The sequence below is a fragment of the Oncorhynchus masou genome, unplaced genomic scaffold (genome assembly GCF_036934945.1).
Source record: "Oncorhynchus masou masou isolate Uvic2021 unplaced genomic scaffold, UVic_Omas_1.1 unplaced_scaffold_2599, whole genome shotgun sequence".
NCBI classification, from domain to species: Eukaryota; Metazoa; Chordata; class Actinopteri; order Salmoniformes; family Salmonidae; genus Oncorhynchus; species Oncorhynchus masou.
The window spans coordinates 1,108-18,461 of NW_027016904.1; the positions used below are offsets into that span (position 1 = coordinate 1,108).

At 43.6% G+C, this 17,354-nt stretch overlaps 1 long non-coding RNA gene across 1 annotated transcript; it reads left to right on the forward strand.

Moving 5' to 3' along the window:
* The first annotated feature begins 1,816 nt into the window (after positions 1 to 1,816).
* Positions 1,817 to 3,656, forward strand: LOC135539325 (uncharacterized). Its single transcript, XR_010455605.1, has 3 exons — positions 1,817 to 1,926; positions 2,441 to 2,525; positions 3,185 to 3,656. It is a non-coding gene; the product is annotated as an uncharacterized LOC135539325 (long non-coding RNA).
* The last annotated feature ends 13,698 nt before the right edge of the window (positions 3,657 to 17,354 follow it).

A 17,354-nucleotide genomic window follows, 5' to 3' on the forward strand; every position in this document is an offset into this window, starting at 1 on the left:
CCTTGTTAATGCAGACAGAGAAGATCTCCAACTTTTAATCATAGCCTCAATTTTGTCCCCCACATTGAATGTAGTTGGCCTCTGGGAAAGGGTTTAACGGTGTCATTGCTTCCTGTCTGTATTAACTCCAGGCCTCTGGGAAAGGGTTTAACGGTGTCATTGCTTCCTGTCTGTATTAACTCCAGGCCTCTGGGAAAGGGTTTAACGGTGTCATTGCTTCCTGTCTGTATTAACTCCAGGCCTCTGGGAAAGGGTTTAACGGTGTCATTGCTTCCTGTCTGTATTAACTCCAGGCCTCTGGGAAAGGGTTTAACGGTGTCATTGCTTCCTGTCTGTATTAACTCCAGGCCTCTGGGAAAGGGTTTAACGGTGTCATTGATTCCTGTCTGTATTAACTCCAGGCCTCTGGGAAAGGGTTTAACGGTGTCATTGATTCCTGTCTGTATTAACTCCAGGCCTCTGGGAAAGGGTTTAACGGTGTCATTGCTTCCTGTCTGTATTAACTCCAGGCCTCTGGGAAAGGGTTTAACGGTGTCATTGCTTCCTGTCTGTATTAACTCCAGGCCTCTGGGAAAGGGTTTAACGGTGTCATTGATTCCTGTCTGTATTAACTCCAGGCCTCTGGGAAAGGGTTTAACGGTGTCATTGCTTCCTGTCTGTATTAACTCCAGGCCTCTGGGAAAGGGTTTAACGGTGTCATTGCTTCCTGTCTGTATTAACTCCAGGCCTCTGGGAAAGGGTTTAACGGTGTCATTGCTTCCTGTCTGTATTAACTCCAGGCCTCTGGGAAAGGGTTTAACGGTGTCATTGCTTCCTGTCTGTATTAACTCCAGGCCTCTGGGAAAGGGATTAACGGTGTCATTGCTTCCTGTCTGTATTAACTCCAGGCCTCTGGGAAAGGGTTTAACGGTGTCATTGCTTCCTGTCTGTATTAACTCCAGGCCTCTGGGAAAGGGTTTAACGGTGTCATTGCTTCCTGTCTGTATTAACTCCAGGCCTCTGGGAAAGGGTTTAACGGTGTCATTGCTTCCTGTCTGTATTAACTCCAGGCCTCTGGGAAAGGGTTTAACGGTGTCATTGCTTCCTGTCTGTATTAACTCCAGGCCTCTGGGAAAGGGTTTAACGGTGTCATTGATTCCTGTCTGTATTAACTCCAGGCCTCTGGGAAAGGGTTTAACGGTGTCATTGCTTCCTGTCTGTATTAACTCCAGGCCTCTGGGAAAGGGATTAACGGTGTCATTGATTCCTGTCTGTATTAACTCCAGGCCTCTGGGAAAGGGTTTAACGGTGTCATTGCTTCCTGTCTGTATTAACTCCAGGCCTCTGGGAAAGGGATTAACGGTGTCATTGCTTCCTGTCTGTATTAACTCCAGGCCTCTGGGAACGGTGTCAGGGTTTAACGGTGTCATTGCTTCCTGTCTGTATTAACTCCAGGCCTCTGGGAAAGGGTTTAACGGTGTCATTGCTTCCTGTCTGTATTAACTCCAGGCCTCTGGGAAAGGGTTTAACGGTGTCATTGCTTCCTGTCTGTATTAACTCCAGGCCTCTGGGAAAGGGTTTAACGGTGTCATTGCTTCCTGTCTGTATTAACTCCAGGCCTCTGGGAAAGGGTTTAACGGTGTCATTGCTTCCTGTCTGTATTAACTCCAGGCCTCTGGGAAAGGGTTTAACGGTGTCATTGCTTCCTGTCTGTATTAACTCCAGGCCTCTGGGAAAGGGTTTAACGGTGTCATTGCTTCCTGTCTGTATTAACTCCAGGCCTCTGGGAAAGGGTTTAACGGTGTCATTGCTTCCTGTCTGTATTAACTCCAGGCCTCTGGGAAAGGGTTTGTGCTGATCCAGACTAAGGAAGTGTCCATGCGCCCGAGGACGTCAGCAGAGTGTTCCAGAACGATGCAGAGGGACTCCTCGAGTGGATCGCCAACGGTAAGGAAGACAGACTGTCCCTCCTTATTCCCTATATAGGGCACTACTTTTGACCAGGGCCTGCAGACAATCTGCATATCATCTGGGTTAATCATTCAATAGTTGGTTTGAGGCTAGGGCAGACATCGGTTTGAGGCTAGGGCAGACATCGGTTTGAGGCTAGGGCAGACATCGGTTTGAGGCTAGGGCAGACATCGGTTTGAGGCTAGGGCAGACATCGGTTTGAGGCTAGGGCAGACATCGGTTTGAGGCTAGGGCAGACATCGGTTTGAGGCTAGGGCAGACATCGGTTTGAGGCTAGGGCAGACATCGGTTTGAGGCTAGGGCAGACATCGGTTTGAGGCTAGGGCAGACGGTTTGCTGTTTCTGGTTCTCTGTGATGTATGATGACCTTGAACCAAGAGAAAGGGGGGTAAGATCCTCATAGTTGAAGGAAAGAATTGTGTTAATGAGTTGGTTTAGTGCTTATGATGATTAGGCATGCATTTCTGAACTGCATCTCTTGTTGCCACAGGCCCAGTGACAGCTCTGGAGTTGAATGGAGACGGGTAGTGGAGGCCTGCAAGAGCATGGCCAGTGACATGTTCAGTGGAACCAAGGTAACAGCATTCCTGACCTCTCTAGACAAAACATTTATTGTTGGGCCTACTGAGTGGCACAGTGGTCTAAGGCACTGCATCTCAGTGCTAGCTGTATTACTGGTTCTAGTCCAGGCTCTGCCGCAGCCTGCCGCGACCGGGAGACCTATGGGGCGGCGCACAATTGACCCAGCGTCGTCCGGGTTAGGGGAGGGTTTGGTCGGCAGGGATGTCCTTGTCTCATCGTGCACTGGCAACTCCTGTGGTGGACCGGGCGCAGTGCACGCTAACATGGTCGCCAGATGCACGGTGTTTCCTCCGACACATTGGTGCGGCTGGCTTCCAGGTTAAGCGGTCATTGTGTCAAGAAGCAGTGCGACTTGGTCGGGTCGTGTTTCGGAGGATGCACGGCTCTCGACCTTCGCCTCTCCCGAGTCCGTACAGAAGTTGCAGCGATGAGACAAGACTGTAGCTCCCAGTTGGATAATACGAAATTGGGGAGAATTTATTTATATACTTTTTTACATTTATTGTTTTAATGTCAGTGAAACTAACCTGGTAAAATACCATTTTAAAAAGATCTCAGGATTTTATCAATTGTACTGAAAGTGTTAGTCAGAACTGAACTAGCTAATAATATAGTACCTGTATGTGAAGTAACTCTGTCCTATTCCCTGCAGGTGTTTGTTTCAGACAACAGAAATACTTCCTCTCGAGATGTGGACAACTTCTTCAACTTTGCTGACATGCAGATGGGCTTGTGATTGAGTCACTGTATGACAATCAACTTACTACACAACCAAGGATTTTTTTTGTTATATTTTTTATACTAGTAGGTAGCGGAGAAGGACAGGTTATTCAACATAGTGATGGTAGGTAGCGGAGAAGGACAGGTTATTCAACATAGTGATGGTAGGTAGTGGAGAAGGACAGGTTAATCAACATAGTGATGGTAGGTAGCGGAGAAGGACAGGTTATTCAACATAGTGATGGTAGGTAGTGGAGAAGGACAGGTTATTCAACATAGTGATGGTAGGTAGCGGAGAAGGACAGGTTATTCAACATAGTGATTGTAGGTAGTGGAGAAGGACAGGTTATTCAACATAGTGATGGTAGGTAGCGGAGAAGGACAGGTTATTCAATATAGTGATTGTAGGATGGTTATTCAACATAGTGATGGTAGGTAGCGGAGAAGGACAGGTTAATCAACATAGTGGAGAAGGACAGGTTCATTAGTTATAACGAGCAGCCAGGGGGGAACGCTGTATTAGTTATTTGGCTATTCAAATTTCTTGAAATTCAAGAAAGTATTCTTGTTTATATTGTGTATATTTTGGTTTTCGCTGTTCTGTTAGGTAATTTTGCTGTGTGTGTGTGTGTGTGTGTGTGTGTGTAACACACATTGAAACCATTGTGGTGAATGATCGGTGTAGAGTGAAATTGCCCCTAGATTCTGATCTTGAATCAGTTTTGCATTTCCCCCACTGTTTTATGTTAGGGTTTGTGGAGGTGAAGAGCTGATCCAAGATCTGTTCCGAGGGGAAACTTTACCCCGTACATCATGTGTTTTCTCTTCGGTATTTGTTAGGGTCCTTGCTATTTGGGATGCTTGGGACGTCCCAACTCTGTCATCCCATTCAAGTTGAAATTTAAACTAGTCTAGGTAAGGGTTAAGGTGCGGTTCGAGGTTAAGGGCTCAGACACAGCAGTAGTGTTCTCTGGCCCAGAGTACTTGGCCCCTCTGAACGTCATTTGTGAACCGAGTGCACACAGATTTGACATGTCGAATCGGGTGAAATGTGTCTGTGGTCAGACGTCTATAAAGGGTGGTCCCTAAAACACAGTGCGCTGAACGATCAACAGACGAACGCTAAATCCCCATTCGGTGCCATATGTGCAAGGCTTTCAACTTAGGTTTAGGGTAGGGATGTCCCAACCAATAGCAATAACCCATTAGTTTGTGTGTTTGGTTGAGCAGCAAGACACCGGGACTTCCTTAGTGGTTACCTGAGTTACCTGTGTTGTTTCCAGAAACGTTGTCAGGGTGATACTGGTGTAAATAGCTGATTGGACAATGCTGTGATTGAGTACAGGGGTGTATTCACTAGGAAATAAACAGAAGAAAGCGGGAGAAAATGGGGAGGAGACCTACCTAAAAATGTTTTGCTACAGTTGGTGTGCACAAATAGACACCTGAAGCCACATAATTCAGGTTGTACCTGCAACACTCTGGTTACACCAATGTAGACTACACCTATTATGTAAATAATTATTTCACATATTTTAGTTGTTTTGTTTTTTTGTGGGGGAGGGGTGAATTAAATAAATGTTCTTAGAAAGCATTTAGAATGTACTGAAGACAGGAAGAGATGTGGTAATGTTGTTTTCTATGGGACCAGACAGGAAGAGAGGTGGTAATGTTGTTTTCTATGGGACCAGACAGGAAGAGAGGTGGTAATGTTGTTTTCTATGGGACCAGACAGGAAGAGAGGTGGTAATGTTGTTTTCTATGGGACCAGACAGGAAGAGAGGTGGTAATGTTGTTTTCTATGGGACCAGACAGGAAGAGAGGTGGTAATGTTGTTTTCTATGGGACCAGACAGGAAGAGAGGTGGTAATGTTGTTTTCTATGGGACCAGACAGGAAGAGAGGTGGTAATGTTGTTTTCTATGGGACCAGACAGGAAGAGAGGTGGTAATGTTGTTTTCTTTGGGACAGAATCTCATCCCTGTGATGAAATTCCTGCTTCTCAAATGGCGCCCTCGTCCTCTACTATTGCCCAGGGTAGTGCACTATAAAAGGACTAGGGTGCCGTTTGGGAAGCACGGTATACTTTAACATTTTGTATTTGTTGAAGGAATGATCTGATTGGGACTTTGTATTGCTGAATGTTTCCTATTGTATCTCTGTAGAATCAAATGAACATGTCATTACTAATATATTAAAGATCCATTTGTATGTGTTGTGTTTGAGATTTTACTGTGGGAGATGTTTCTGATTTACACTACCTTCTCAGCAGCTTGATTTTTCATCCAATTGGCGATGTGATTTCTATGGGAATATTCTAGAATCCGCGTAATGAAAATATCCACATTTTCCCCCACACCAGTGATCAAGAATGTTTGCATCTGTTCCTGATGGACTTGACACCATCTGCAGATCAAGAACTGTTCATGACACCATCTGTTCAAGAACTGTTCATGACACCATCTGTTCAAGAACTGTTCAAGACATCTGTTCACACAGTTTTAAAGTTTATTACCTGCAATTCTACACATCTTGTCGGTGTGATGCAAAGAATAATTTGCTGTTTTAAAGCACATTTTCTTGGAATTCTATACATTTTTGCCCTGTCTCATGTGTATTCATGGGATATTTGAGTGACAAAAAATACAACGATATCTATGTGCTAAAAAACCTAACTGATCTGTAGGCGGGTTGATCTGGACATTTCTGACAAGTTATAAATATCTCTAAGAGGAACTGGTGATGCACCACCTTGTGCTTTCTACTATTACAACTCTCAAGAGGAAGTTTACAGCCGGACTGAGTTCCCCGCAGTTTGGGAACCACTGGGCTCGTCTGCATGATGAGATTTTTATCGATTTTAATATTTTTATTAGTCAAGCAGCAGTAAAGCATCGATCGTCACCAGAATAAGACCCTCCATTTATTGGAGAAGAGCATCACTGTGCACTTCGTACCACCCTCTGAAGTTGATCATTGATTTCATCTGTAATAAACTGCATGGTTTGCTGAGTCGTAGAACCCCATGTCTCGTGTGACTCCAACTTTACCTTGATATGCAGGTGATTATATCACTATTTCCCCATAAAGGCGTTTCCACCACTATTTCTTGGGTAATAGATTTTACCGACACTAAAAGGTCTCACCATGTCAAATGGACAAATTATCTGTCTGCATTTATGAAATTGTGCCGAAACTTCCTGTTTCCAATATAGTTATTTTTATTTTTATACAGTATGACTACACTCCTAAAATCTGTGGATGGAAATGTGTTTTATGCTACAAACTCTTGGTGAATGTTTTTTGTACAGTGTGGTAATTTATCACATCTTATCCAGAGCAAATAGGGCTAATTGCCTTTCTCATGGACACATTTTCAGTTTATTTTTATTTTACCTAGTTGGCTTAAGGATTCAAACCAGCAACATTTTGGTTTCTGGCCCAATGCTCACAGGATGTGAGGACTTGGTGGACTGTAGGGTGCTATATTGTACTAGGTTGGTTGACTGAGAACACATTCTCATTTACAGCAACCACCTGGGGAATAGTTACAGGGGGGATGAAAGAGCCAATTGGAAGCTGGGGTTTATTAGGTGGCCATGATGGTATGAGGGCCAGATTGGGAATTTAACCAGGACACCCCCCTACAATAAGTGCCGTGATATCTTTAGTGACCACAGAGAGTCAGGATACACAAAAGATGGCATCCTACACAGGGCAATGTCCCCAATCACTGCCCTGGGGCATTGTGATATTTTATTTAGACCAAAGGAACGAGTGCCTTCGACTGGCCCTCCAACACCACCTCCAGCAGCATCTGGTCTTCCATCCAGGAACTGACCAGTACAAACACGGTTTAGCTTCAGAGCCAGCAGTGGGATGCAGGTGGTATGCTGCTGGCTAGTGCTCTGAGAGGTTGCTCGGGGGCCGGACATCTGGCCACTCTCTTGACTATACAGGCAACACAAAACTGTCAGTCTCCCTCAAGCAGTGGCAGAGAGCAACATGGGCACACAAAACTGTCAGTCTTCCTCAAGCAGTGGCAGAGAGCACTCTGCCCATCAACAACTGGACTCACATATCTCTGGACTTGTGGGATGGTGTGCATGCCCAAAGTGAGTTGTGTGACATACATATTGTTCTCAATACTTAGTTATTGCTTTATTTATGCTTCCTCTGTATAGCTTGTAACCTGTAAACAAACATGTTCAGGGATGATATGTCCTCTGTATAGCTTGTAACCTGTAAACAAACATGTTCAGGGATGATATGTCCTCTGTATAGCTTGTAAACATGTTCAGGGATGATATGTCCTCTGTATAGCTTGTAACCTGTAAACATGTTCAGGGATGATATGTCCTCTGTATAGCTTGTAACCTGTAAACATGTTCAGGGATGATATGTCCTCTGTATAGCTTGTAACCTGTAAACATGTTTGTATAGCTTGTAACCTGTAAACATGTTCAGGGATGATATGTCCTCTGTATAGCTTGTAACCTGTAAACATGTTCAGGGATGATATGTCCTCTGTATAGCTTGTAACCTGTAAACATGTTCAGGGATGATATGTCCTCTGTATAGCTTGTAACCTGTAAACATGTTCAGGGATGATATGTCCTCTGTATAGCTTGTAAACATGTTCAGGGATGATATGTCCTCTGTATAGCTTGTAACCTGTAAACATGTTCAGGGATGATATGTCCTCTGTATAGCTTGTAAACATGTTCAGGGATGATATGTCCTCTGTATAGCTTGTAACCTGTAAACATGTTCAGGGATGATATGTCCTCTGTATAGCTTGTAACCTGTAAACATGTTCAGGGATGATAACTCTGCTTGTAACTGTAAACATGTTCAGGGATGATATGTCCTCTGTATAGCTTGTAAACATGTTCAGGGATGATATGTCCTCCTTGTAACATGTAAACATGTCCAGGGATGATATGTCCTCTGTATAGCTTGTAACCATGTTCAGGGATACTATGTCCTCTTATATAGCTTGTAACCTGTAAACATGTTCAGGGATGATATGTCCTCTGTATAGCTTGTAACCTGTAAACATGTTCAGGGATGATATGTCCTCTGTATAGCTTGTAACCTGTAAACATGTTCAGGGATGATATGTCCTCTGTATAGCTTGTAACCTGTAAACACAGGGATGATATGTCCTCTGTATAGCTTGTAAACATGTTCAGGGATGATATGTCCTTGTATATTGTAACCTGTAAACAAACATGTTCAGGGATGATATGTCCTCTGTATAGCTTGTAACCTGTAAACATGTTCAGGGATGATATGTCCTCTGTATAGCTTGTAACCTGTAAACATGTTCAGGGATGATATGTCCTCTGTATAGCTTGTAACCTGTAAACATGTTCAGGGATGATATGTCCTCTGTATAGCTTGTAACCTGTAAACACAGGGATGATATGTCCTCTGTATAGCTTGTAACCTGTAAACATGTTCAGGGATGATATGTCCTCTGTATAGCTTGTAACCTGTAAACATGTTCAGGGATGATATGTCCTCTGTATAGCTTGTAACCTGTAAACATGTTCAGGGATGATATGTCCTCTGTATAGCTTGTAACCTGTAAACATGTTCAGGGATGATATGTCCTCTGTATAGCTTGTAAACATGTTCAGGGATGATATGTCCTCTATATAGCTTGTAACCTGTAAACATGTTCAGGGATGATATGTCCTCTGTATAGCTTGTAACCATGTTCAGGGATGATATGTCCTCTGTATAGCTTGTAACCTGTAAACATGTTCAGGGATGATATGTCCTCTGTATAGCTTGTAACCTGTAAACATGTTCAGGGATGATATGTCCTCTGTATAGCTTGTAACCTGTAAACATGTTCAGGGATGATATGTCCTCTGTATAGCTTGTAAACATGTTCAGGGATGATATGTCCTCTATATAGCTTGTAACCTGTAAACATGTTCAGGGATGATATGTCCTCTGTATAGCTTGTAACCATGTTCAGGGATGATATGTCCTCTGTATAGCTTGTAACCTGTAAACATGTTCAGGGATGATATGTCCTCTGTATAGCTTGTAACCTGTAAACATGTTCAGGGATGATATGTCCTCTGTATAGCTTGTAACCTGTAAACATGTTCAGGGATGATATGTCCTCTGTATAGCTTGTAACCTGTAAACATGTTCAGGGATGATATGTCCTCTGTATAGCTTGTAAACATGTTCAGGGATGATATGTCCTCTGTATAGCTTGTAACCTGTAAACATGTTCAGGGATGATATGTCCTCTGTATAGCTTGTAACCATGTTCAGGGATGATATGTCCTCTGTATAGCTTGTAACCTGTAAACATGTTCAGGGATGATATGTCCTCTGTATAGCTTGTAACCTGTAAACATGTTCAGGGATGATATGTCCTCTGTATAGCTTGTAACCTGTAAACATGTTCAGGGATGATATGTCCTCTGTATAGCTTGTAACCTGTAAACATGTTCAGGGATGATACTTCTGTATAGCTTGTAAACATGTTCAGGGATGATATGTCCTCTGTATAGCTTGTAACCTGTAAACATGTTCAGGGATGATATGTCCTCTGTATAGCTTGTAACCTGTAAACATGTTCAGGGATGATATGTCCTTTATACAGTCCTTTATTACTGTTGGTGCAGCTCTTGTCATATCATATGTACAGTATATTCATATACAGTATAGTTCCTGTGTTAATTCTTGGGCTGCTTTATTCCCCTCTAACCGGGGGTGGTGTCAGTGGGTCAAACGAGTCAAATATATAGAGCCGGGTCTCTTTCTTTCACTCATAATGCCCAAGGTAACTTCTGGATTATAAACTGGGGTTCACCTGGTTGGAAGATATTGTAATGAAACAGGCGGGCACACGAACCCTTAAACTTTCATCCTAAACATCTTGATTAAAACTAGTCTGTTGACATTTCTCTACAATTAGATTTTTTTGTGTCAGAAGCAAATGTTTACTTGTTGACTGAAACAGATACTTTGCTGTCCTTTTAAGTTTCATAACATGCATACATTTCCACATTGTTGTATGATGTGCCATATCCAGTGGTGTAAAGTACTTAAGTAGAATTACTTTAAAGTACTACTTACATCGTTTTGGGGGTATCAGTACTTTACTATTTATATTTTTGTCAACTTTTACTTCACTACATTCCTAAAGAAAATAATGTACCTTCTTACTTACATGTTCCCTGACACCCAAAGGTACTCGTTACATTCTGAATGCTTAGCAGGACAGAAAATGGTCCAATTCACACACTTATCAACAGAACCTCTCTGGTCAGTGTGATGCCCCTCCCACTCTGTCTGCCGAATTCTTTCTCTTTGCTCTTGTTTTCCTTAATAGGGTGTCAGTGGGCGGAGCCGGGAGGGTCGTCAGCGAAATGGGACAGACCTGGGCCCGGGTGTGTCCCGGGATAAATGCACCTCTTCCCCATTCATCGAGGAGACTCTTCATGCAGACACAGATTTTGGTTGTGGCAGTGGTTTTTGTGACTGTTTGCGTTGGCACTTTTCAACACCCCTCATTATCCCATGTATGCATGCAACCACTCACGTACACTACTGATTACACACCATTGTTCATTATATTTAGTTTACTTTAGATAAATATATTTTAGTTACGGGCTTTGAGCCGGTTTGTGACAAGTGGGGCCCATCTGACATTTTGGCAAAAAGAACTTTATTGATTTATGAAGGACTAATACTAGTTTCATTTGCTTACTAGTATGTGGGTTGTGTGTGTTTGGGAGAAAATGTGAATGTAACTTAAACTCTGTAGGGGCTTTGTTTGCATCTTTTGTTTGAGTTGTACTGGTTGCCTTTGTTTGTTTGGTTAACTTGCCACTGCTGTGGATAGTTGGTTGTGTGCTGTGTTGGAGAGAGTACATTGGTTAGTTTCCAGGCCCCTGCCCAGGCTGGAGACTCTTGCTCTACTAGCTGTTGGGACATCGGTCCAAGTACAGTCGGCTGTGTACCTCAGTGGGAGATTTAGGTAGGGTAGTGACACTTGCTACCCGGAGCTATAGCCTTTTCCCCCTGTTAGGCTTAGTGATGTTTCATTTTGGGCATGGTTAGTTTTGTTGTTTGTGTGGTGTCTGGACTGAGCAGTTGTTTCGGGGGCACATCTGTGGCTTGGGGGAATCTGCTAGTGTGCTGGGTGGTTATTTCCTTGGGTTGAGTTATGGTAGGTTTTGGGGAAGCGCCATAGATATTTCAGCTGTCTTTTGTGGTGCCCAGTGTCATTGTCATTTCTCTGGTTGTGGTCCAGTCTGATGTGTTCAGCAAAGAAGAGCAAGAATTGTTTGGGTATTTACTTCTGACTATGGTGTCTAATATAGACGAGTTAATTCATTTCCCATCAGAGGAACTGTTAGTTATGTACTAAAGAACAACTGTTGAAGGTTGCTGAACACTACCAGCTTGAAATAGTTGAGTTTAGTTTATTTTTACAGGGACATTGCACATTAATCAACGTTTTAGTAAAAGTGCCGGTTTTAGCCAGACGGCTAATTTTCAACCACAGTCCCTGGGCAGGTTATTAAAAACAATTACAATATAGACAATAGCAACATAGGACAAGCAACAAGACAAGATAGCAACATAGAACAAGCAAGACATAGCATACAGACAGAGCAACATAGGACAAGCAAGACAAGACGACAGAGCATACAAGACAGAGCAACATAGAACAAAAAGCAGCAAGACAAAATTCATAAAATCAACAGTGTTTCCACACCTCACAAGCTACAGGCAACATGGAAAGTGGCAACACACAGCTAGGGACCATGTTCACAAATCTGATTGACCTTTAGCCATGTCTTCATGCATTTTGTGAAAGTGTGATATGTGGTGTAGTTATGTGTGTCTGGTGGCAGTGTATTCCAGACATGGGAAGCTCTCACAAAGAATGCAGATTTACTAAAGGTGTTTTTCCTTAAGGGAACTATATAGTCACCTCTCATGGCAGACCTTGTGGATCTGCTGCCATATGTTTGGGTTTTCTGTTTAACAAAAATACTGAGTGGAGGGGGAGGAGCCAGGCCATTTAGGATCTTGAATACAAGACATGCGTCGGTGTATTGCACAAGATTTTCCCAACTCAGGAGCTCATGCTTTCTGAGGATGTAACAGTGATGATGGCTATTGGGCTTCCTATCAATCACTTTGAGAGGCAGTTTGTAGACAGACTGAATAGGTCTTAATGTTGTACAGCAAGCTTGGGCCCAACTAGTTAAGTAGTATGTTAAGTGGGGGAGTATCATAGATTTGAAGTACAGTTTTGCTACTTCTAGTCAAACAATTTCGTATAAATCAGAAATGAGCTAGGTTGAATTTGGTTATTTGAATTACCTTTTTCACATGCTTTTTAAAAGAGAGGTTGGAATTAAGTATGATGCCAAGGTACTTAAAATCCGATACCACCTGGAGCTTCTCCCCTGACACATAGACATCTGGCTCAGTAGCATCTGTTGCCCTCTTTGTGAAGAACATGCAAACACGAGTCACTGAGCCACTTTGTAACCTGGACCATTACAGTAGTGAGTCACTGAGCCACTTTGTAACCTGGACCATTACAGTAGTGAGTTCTTGTGCAGCTTGTTGTTTGCTCTTTGCATGCACATATATCACTGTATCATCTGCATACATTTGAACTTCAGACCCAGTACAGACAGAAGGCAGATCATTAATGTACAGGCTGAACAGGAGGGGCCCCAGTATGGACACTTGGGGCACGCCCACATCATAGCTAAGAGTGGGCGACAGCTCATTGCTCACTATGACACACTGAGTTCTGCCTTCAAGGTATGATTTCATCCATCTAAAGGCATCAGGGGAAAAGTTGAACTTGGACAATTTTGTGATGAAAATCTCATGGTTAACAGTATCAGAAGCCTTCCTTAGGTCCAGAAACACAGCCTCAACAACGCCCCCTTTGTCCATCTTGGACTTCACATTTTCCAGAAGAAAGCAGTTGGCCGTTTCTGTGGAGTGTTTCGCTCTGAAGCCAAACTGCATGGAGTGTAATGTGAAGGGGCTGTTGTTGAGGTGGGCAATCAGTTGTTCTGCTATACACATTTCAACAACCTTTGACACCACAGGTAGTATACTAATGGGCCTGTAGTTACTCACGTCAGCAGGGTCACCTGATTTAAAGATGGCCGTTATTATGGCCGACTTCCATACCCTTGGAAACACCCCGAGACCAATAGTTGTGTTGGTGACCTTAGTAATGGGGCCAATGAATGACTCTTTGTAGTTTTTAAGAAAGGTAGAGTCTAGCACAAACACAATCTTTGGCTTTAGAGTTCTTTAGTAATTTAGTTATTTAGCTAATTACCTTGTTCACCTTTGACTCAGAAATCTCCCTTATGATGAAGACAGGTTGAGCATAATTTACTAGCACTGAGCCCAGGAAACCAGTGGAGGGGTTCTGTGTCAGTACCCTGACAGAGTCAATAAAGTAGGAATTGAAGGCTATTGCTATTTCGACTGCATCCTGTGTTAGATTGTTATTCACCATGATTTCTAGTCTTTTTGCAGTGTTACTATGGTCTTTCCCTGTTATTTTTTTTAGATTCTCCCAGATCAGTTTAGAATTTCCCTTTGCTTCACCAATTATGTTAATAAAAAGTTTGCCTTGGCCTGTTTGATTTCTTTCATCACCTTATGTCTCAACATGGTAAACCTACGTCTGTCATGCTCCAATTTGGATCTTAGGGCTATTTTTAGAGCATAATCTCGTTCTTTCATCAATTTCCAGATTTCTCCATTTAGCCAAGGAAGTGCTCTTTTGGCCAGGTTTGGATTTGATTTTCTTTAGGAAGCCATTTATTGTAGTCTGGATTGTGGATAGAAAAACCTGACTATCAGCTTCCACGTCTGTATAGGACAAGAGATCATTCCAGTTAATTCCCTTAATTGCGTTTTCAAAATAGCTTAATTCATTCTTAGGTATTCTTAGTTGATCCGGCTTTCTAACAGTAGAGAGGTTAAACCTGCTCTTAGACAGCTTTCTGGCTATACGTATCAGTTTATGATCAGATAGCCCAGTAACCATATTGAATGATTGAGTCACTCTCTCTGGTTTATTACTGAACACCAAATCCATCTGTGTTTTAGAGCAACAAGTCACCCTGGTTGGCCCTTTAACTAGCTGTATAAGGTCAAAGGTATTAGTGATCCGTTTGAGGGTTTTCCTACAAGACTTGTCTTCATAATTAATATTAAAATCTCCCATTAAGATTACCTTTCCCAAAGTCACATTCCCTAAGAATGTTATTAAACTGATCAAAAAACGCACTTTAGTAACACAAATTAGTGATAAATGTCTAAAACATTCTATTAGGTTAATATTGAAGGTGAATCTGATGGAGTGGTATTCTTGGGCCAGCCTCTGCTGAGGACTCGCCGTCTCCCCATAACGTTACAATGGCCGCTCCATCGGCTAGTCCGAGTAGCCTTCTTTTTGAACAGCAGAAAGAACTGCTTCTGTTACAGCTGGCGCATGATCGTGGGACGCTAGCTAATGATCGTGGGAACGCTAGAGCATGATCGTGGGACGCTAGAGCATGATCGTGGGACGCTAGAGCATGATCGTGGGATGCAACTGGTTAGGGAAGGAAAGCTCTCAGGGGAGAGTTTGCTAGAGCATGATCGTGGGAAGTATGAAAAGTAATTGGTGTTTAAACAAGATTTGGAGCGTGCTAAAATCAAGCTGCAACAAGAGCGGCTAGAGCTGGTTAGGGAAGGAAAGCTCTCAGGGGAGAGTTTGCTCTGGGAAAGTGACCCAGATTTACCTAGGGTTCGTTCCTCTTTTGGTCGTGCCCCGGACACATTTGATATTGTTGGGAACTTACGGTTGTTGCCTCAATTTAATGAAAAGGACCCTGATACATTATTTTCGTTGTTTGAGCGTGTTGCTGACACGAGGAGTTGGACTGATTCTGACCACACTTTAACTGTGTGAGGGGGCTGGTCCCTGAGGCTTACCTTCAAGATATGGTCCCTGGGGAACTGGTCCCTGAGGGTTAGCCTAGAACTGGTTAGGAGCGTTGGGTCCCTAGTAACCGGAAGGTTGAACTGGTCCCTGAGGCTTAAACCCCCGAGCTGACAAGGTACAAATCTGTCGTTCTGCCCTTGAACAGGCAGTTAACGCCACTGTTCCCAGGCCGTCATTGAAAATAAGAATTTGTTCTTAACTGACTTGCCTGGTTAAGATATAAAGGTAAAAAAATTAATTCCAAAAAAATGTTGCAGTGTGTTGCTGACTGGTCCCTAGGAGTTAGCCTGATTCTGACCACACTTTAATGTTGCAGTGTGGTGCTGACTGATAAAGCGAAGGAACTGGTCCCTGATATTCAGCTCTTGGTGTTACCGCAACGATATGACAGTGTCAGATATGATAAGGTTAAAATGGTCCCTGAGGTTACAGATTTATGAACTGGTCCCTGAGGGCGATTGAACTGGTCCCGCCAACGATATGAACTGGTCCCTGAGGCTTACCGCCAACGATATGAACTGGTCGCTGAGGTTACCGCCAACGATATGAACTGGTCCCTGAGGTTACCGCCAACGATATGAACTGGTCCCTGAGGCTTACCGCCAACGATATGAACTGGTCCCTGAGGTTACCGCCAACGATATGAACTGGTCCCTGAGGCTTACCTTCAACTATATGAACTGGTCCCTGAGGTTACCGCCAACGATATGAACTGGTCCCTGAGGTTACCGCCAACGATATGAACTGGTCCCTGAGGTTACCGCCAACGATATGAACTGGTCCCTGAGGTTACCGCCAACAATATGAACTGGTCCCTGAGGTTACCTTCAACTATAAGAACTGGTCCCTGAGGCCAACGATATGAACTGGTCCCTGAGGTTACCTGGTCCCAACAATGATATGAACTGGTCCCTGAGGTTACCGCCAACGATATGAACTGGTCCCTGAGGTTACCACCAACGATATGAACTGGTCCCTGAGGTTACCGCCAACGATATGAACTGGTCCCTGAGGTTACCTCCAACGATATGAACTGGTCCCTGAGGTTACCGCCAACGATATGAACTGGTCCCTGAGGCTTACTGCCAACGATATGAACTGGTCCCTGAGGTTACTGCCAATGATATGAACTGGTCCCTGAGGCTTACCTCCAACGATATGAACTGGTCCCTGAGGCTTACCGCCAACGATATGAACTGGTCCCTGAGGTTACCGCCAACGATATGAACTGGTCCCTGAGGTTACCGCCAACGATATGAACTGGTCCCTGAGGTTACCGCCAACAATATGAACTGGTCCCTGAGGCTTACCGCCAACGATATGAACTGGTCCCTGAGGTTACCTCCAACGATATGAACTGGTCCCTGAGGTTACCGCCAACGATATGAACTGATCCCTGAGGCTTACTGCCAACGATATGAACTGGTCCCTGAGGCTTACTGCCAATGATATGAACTGGTTCCTGAGGCTTACCTCCAACGATATGAACTGGTCCCTGAGGTTACCGCCAACGATATGAACTGGTCCCTGAGGTTACCGCCAACGATATGAACTGGTCCCTGAGGTTACCGCCAACGATATGAACTGGTCCCTGAGGTTACCGCCAACGATATGAACCGGTCCCTGAGGTTACTGCCAAAGATATGAACTGGTCCCTGAGGTTACCGCCAACGATATGAATTGGTCCCTGAGGTTACCTTCAACAATATGAACTGGTCCCTGAGGTTACCTTCAACGATATGAACTGGTCGTATAGCCAAGCACATTAACGAACGAAAACTGAAGACTGTCGCTGAACCGGCAGTGTTTTTGCAGAGCCCTGTATTCGGCGTGAGTGGGGGCGTTCGGTGAGATTTGGGACTCACTCACCGAGATACTTTGGTTCACGGGGCGGCAGGGTAGTCTAGTGGTTAGAGCGTTGGACCGGAAGGTTGCAAGTTCAAATCCCAGAGCTGACAAAGTACAAATCTGTCATTCTGCCCCTGAACAGGCAGTTAACCCACTGTTCCTAGGCCGTCATTGAAAATAAGAATTTGTTCTTAACTGACTTGCCCAGTTAAATAAAGGTAAAAAAAATAATA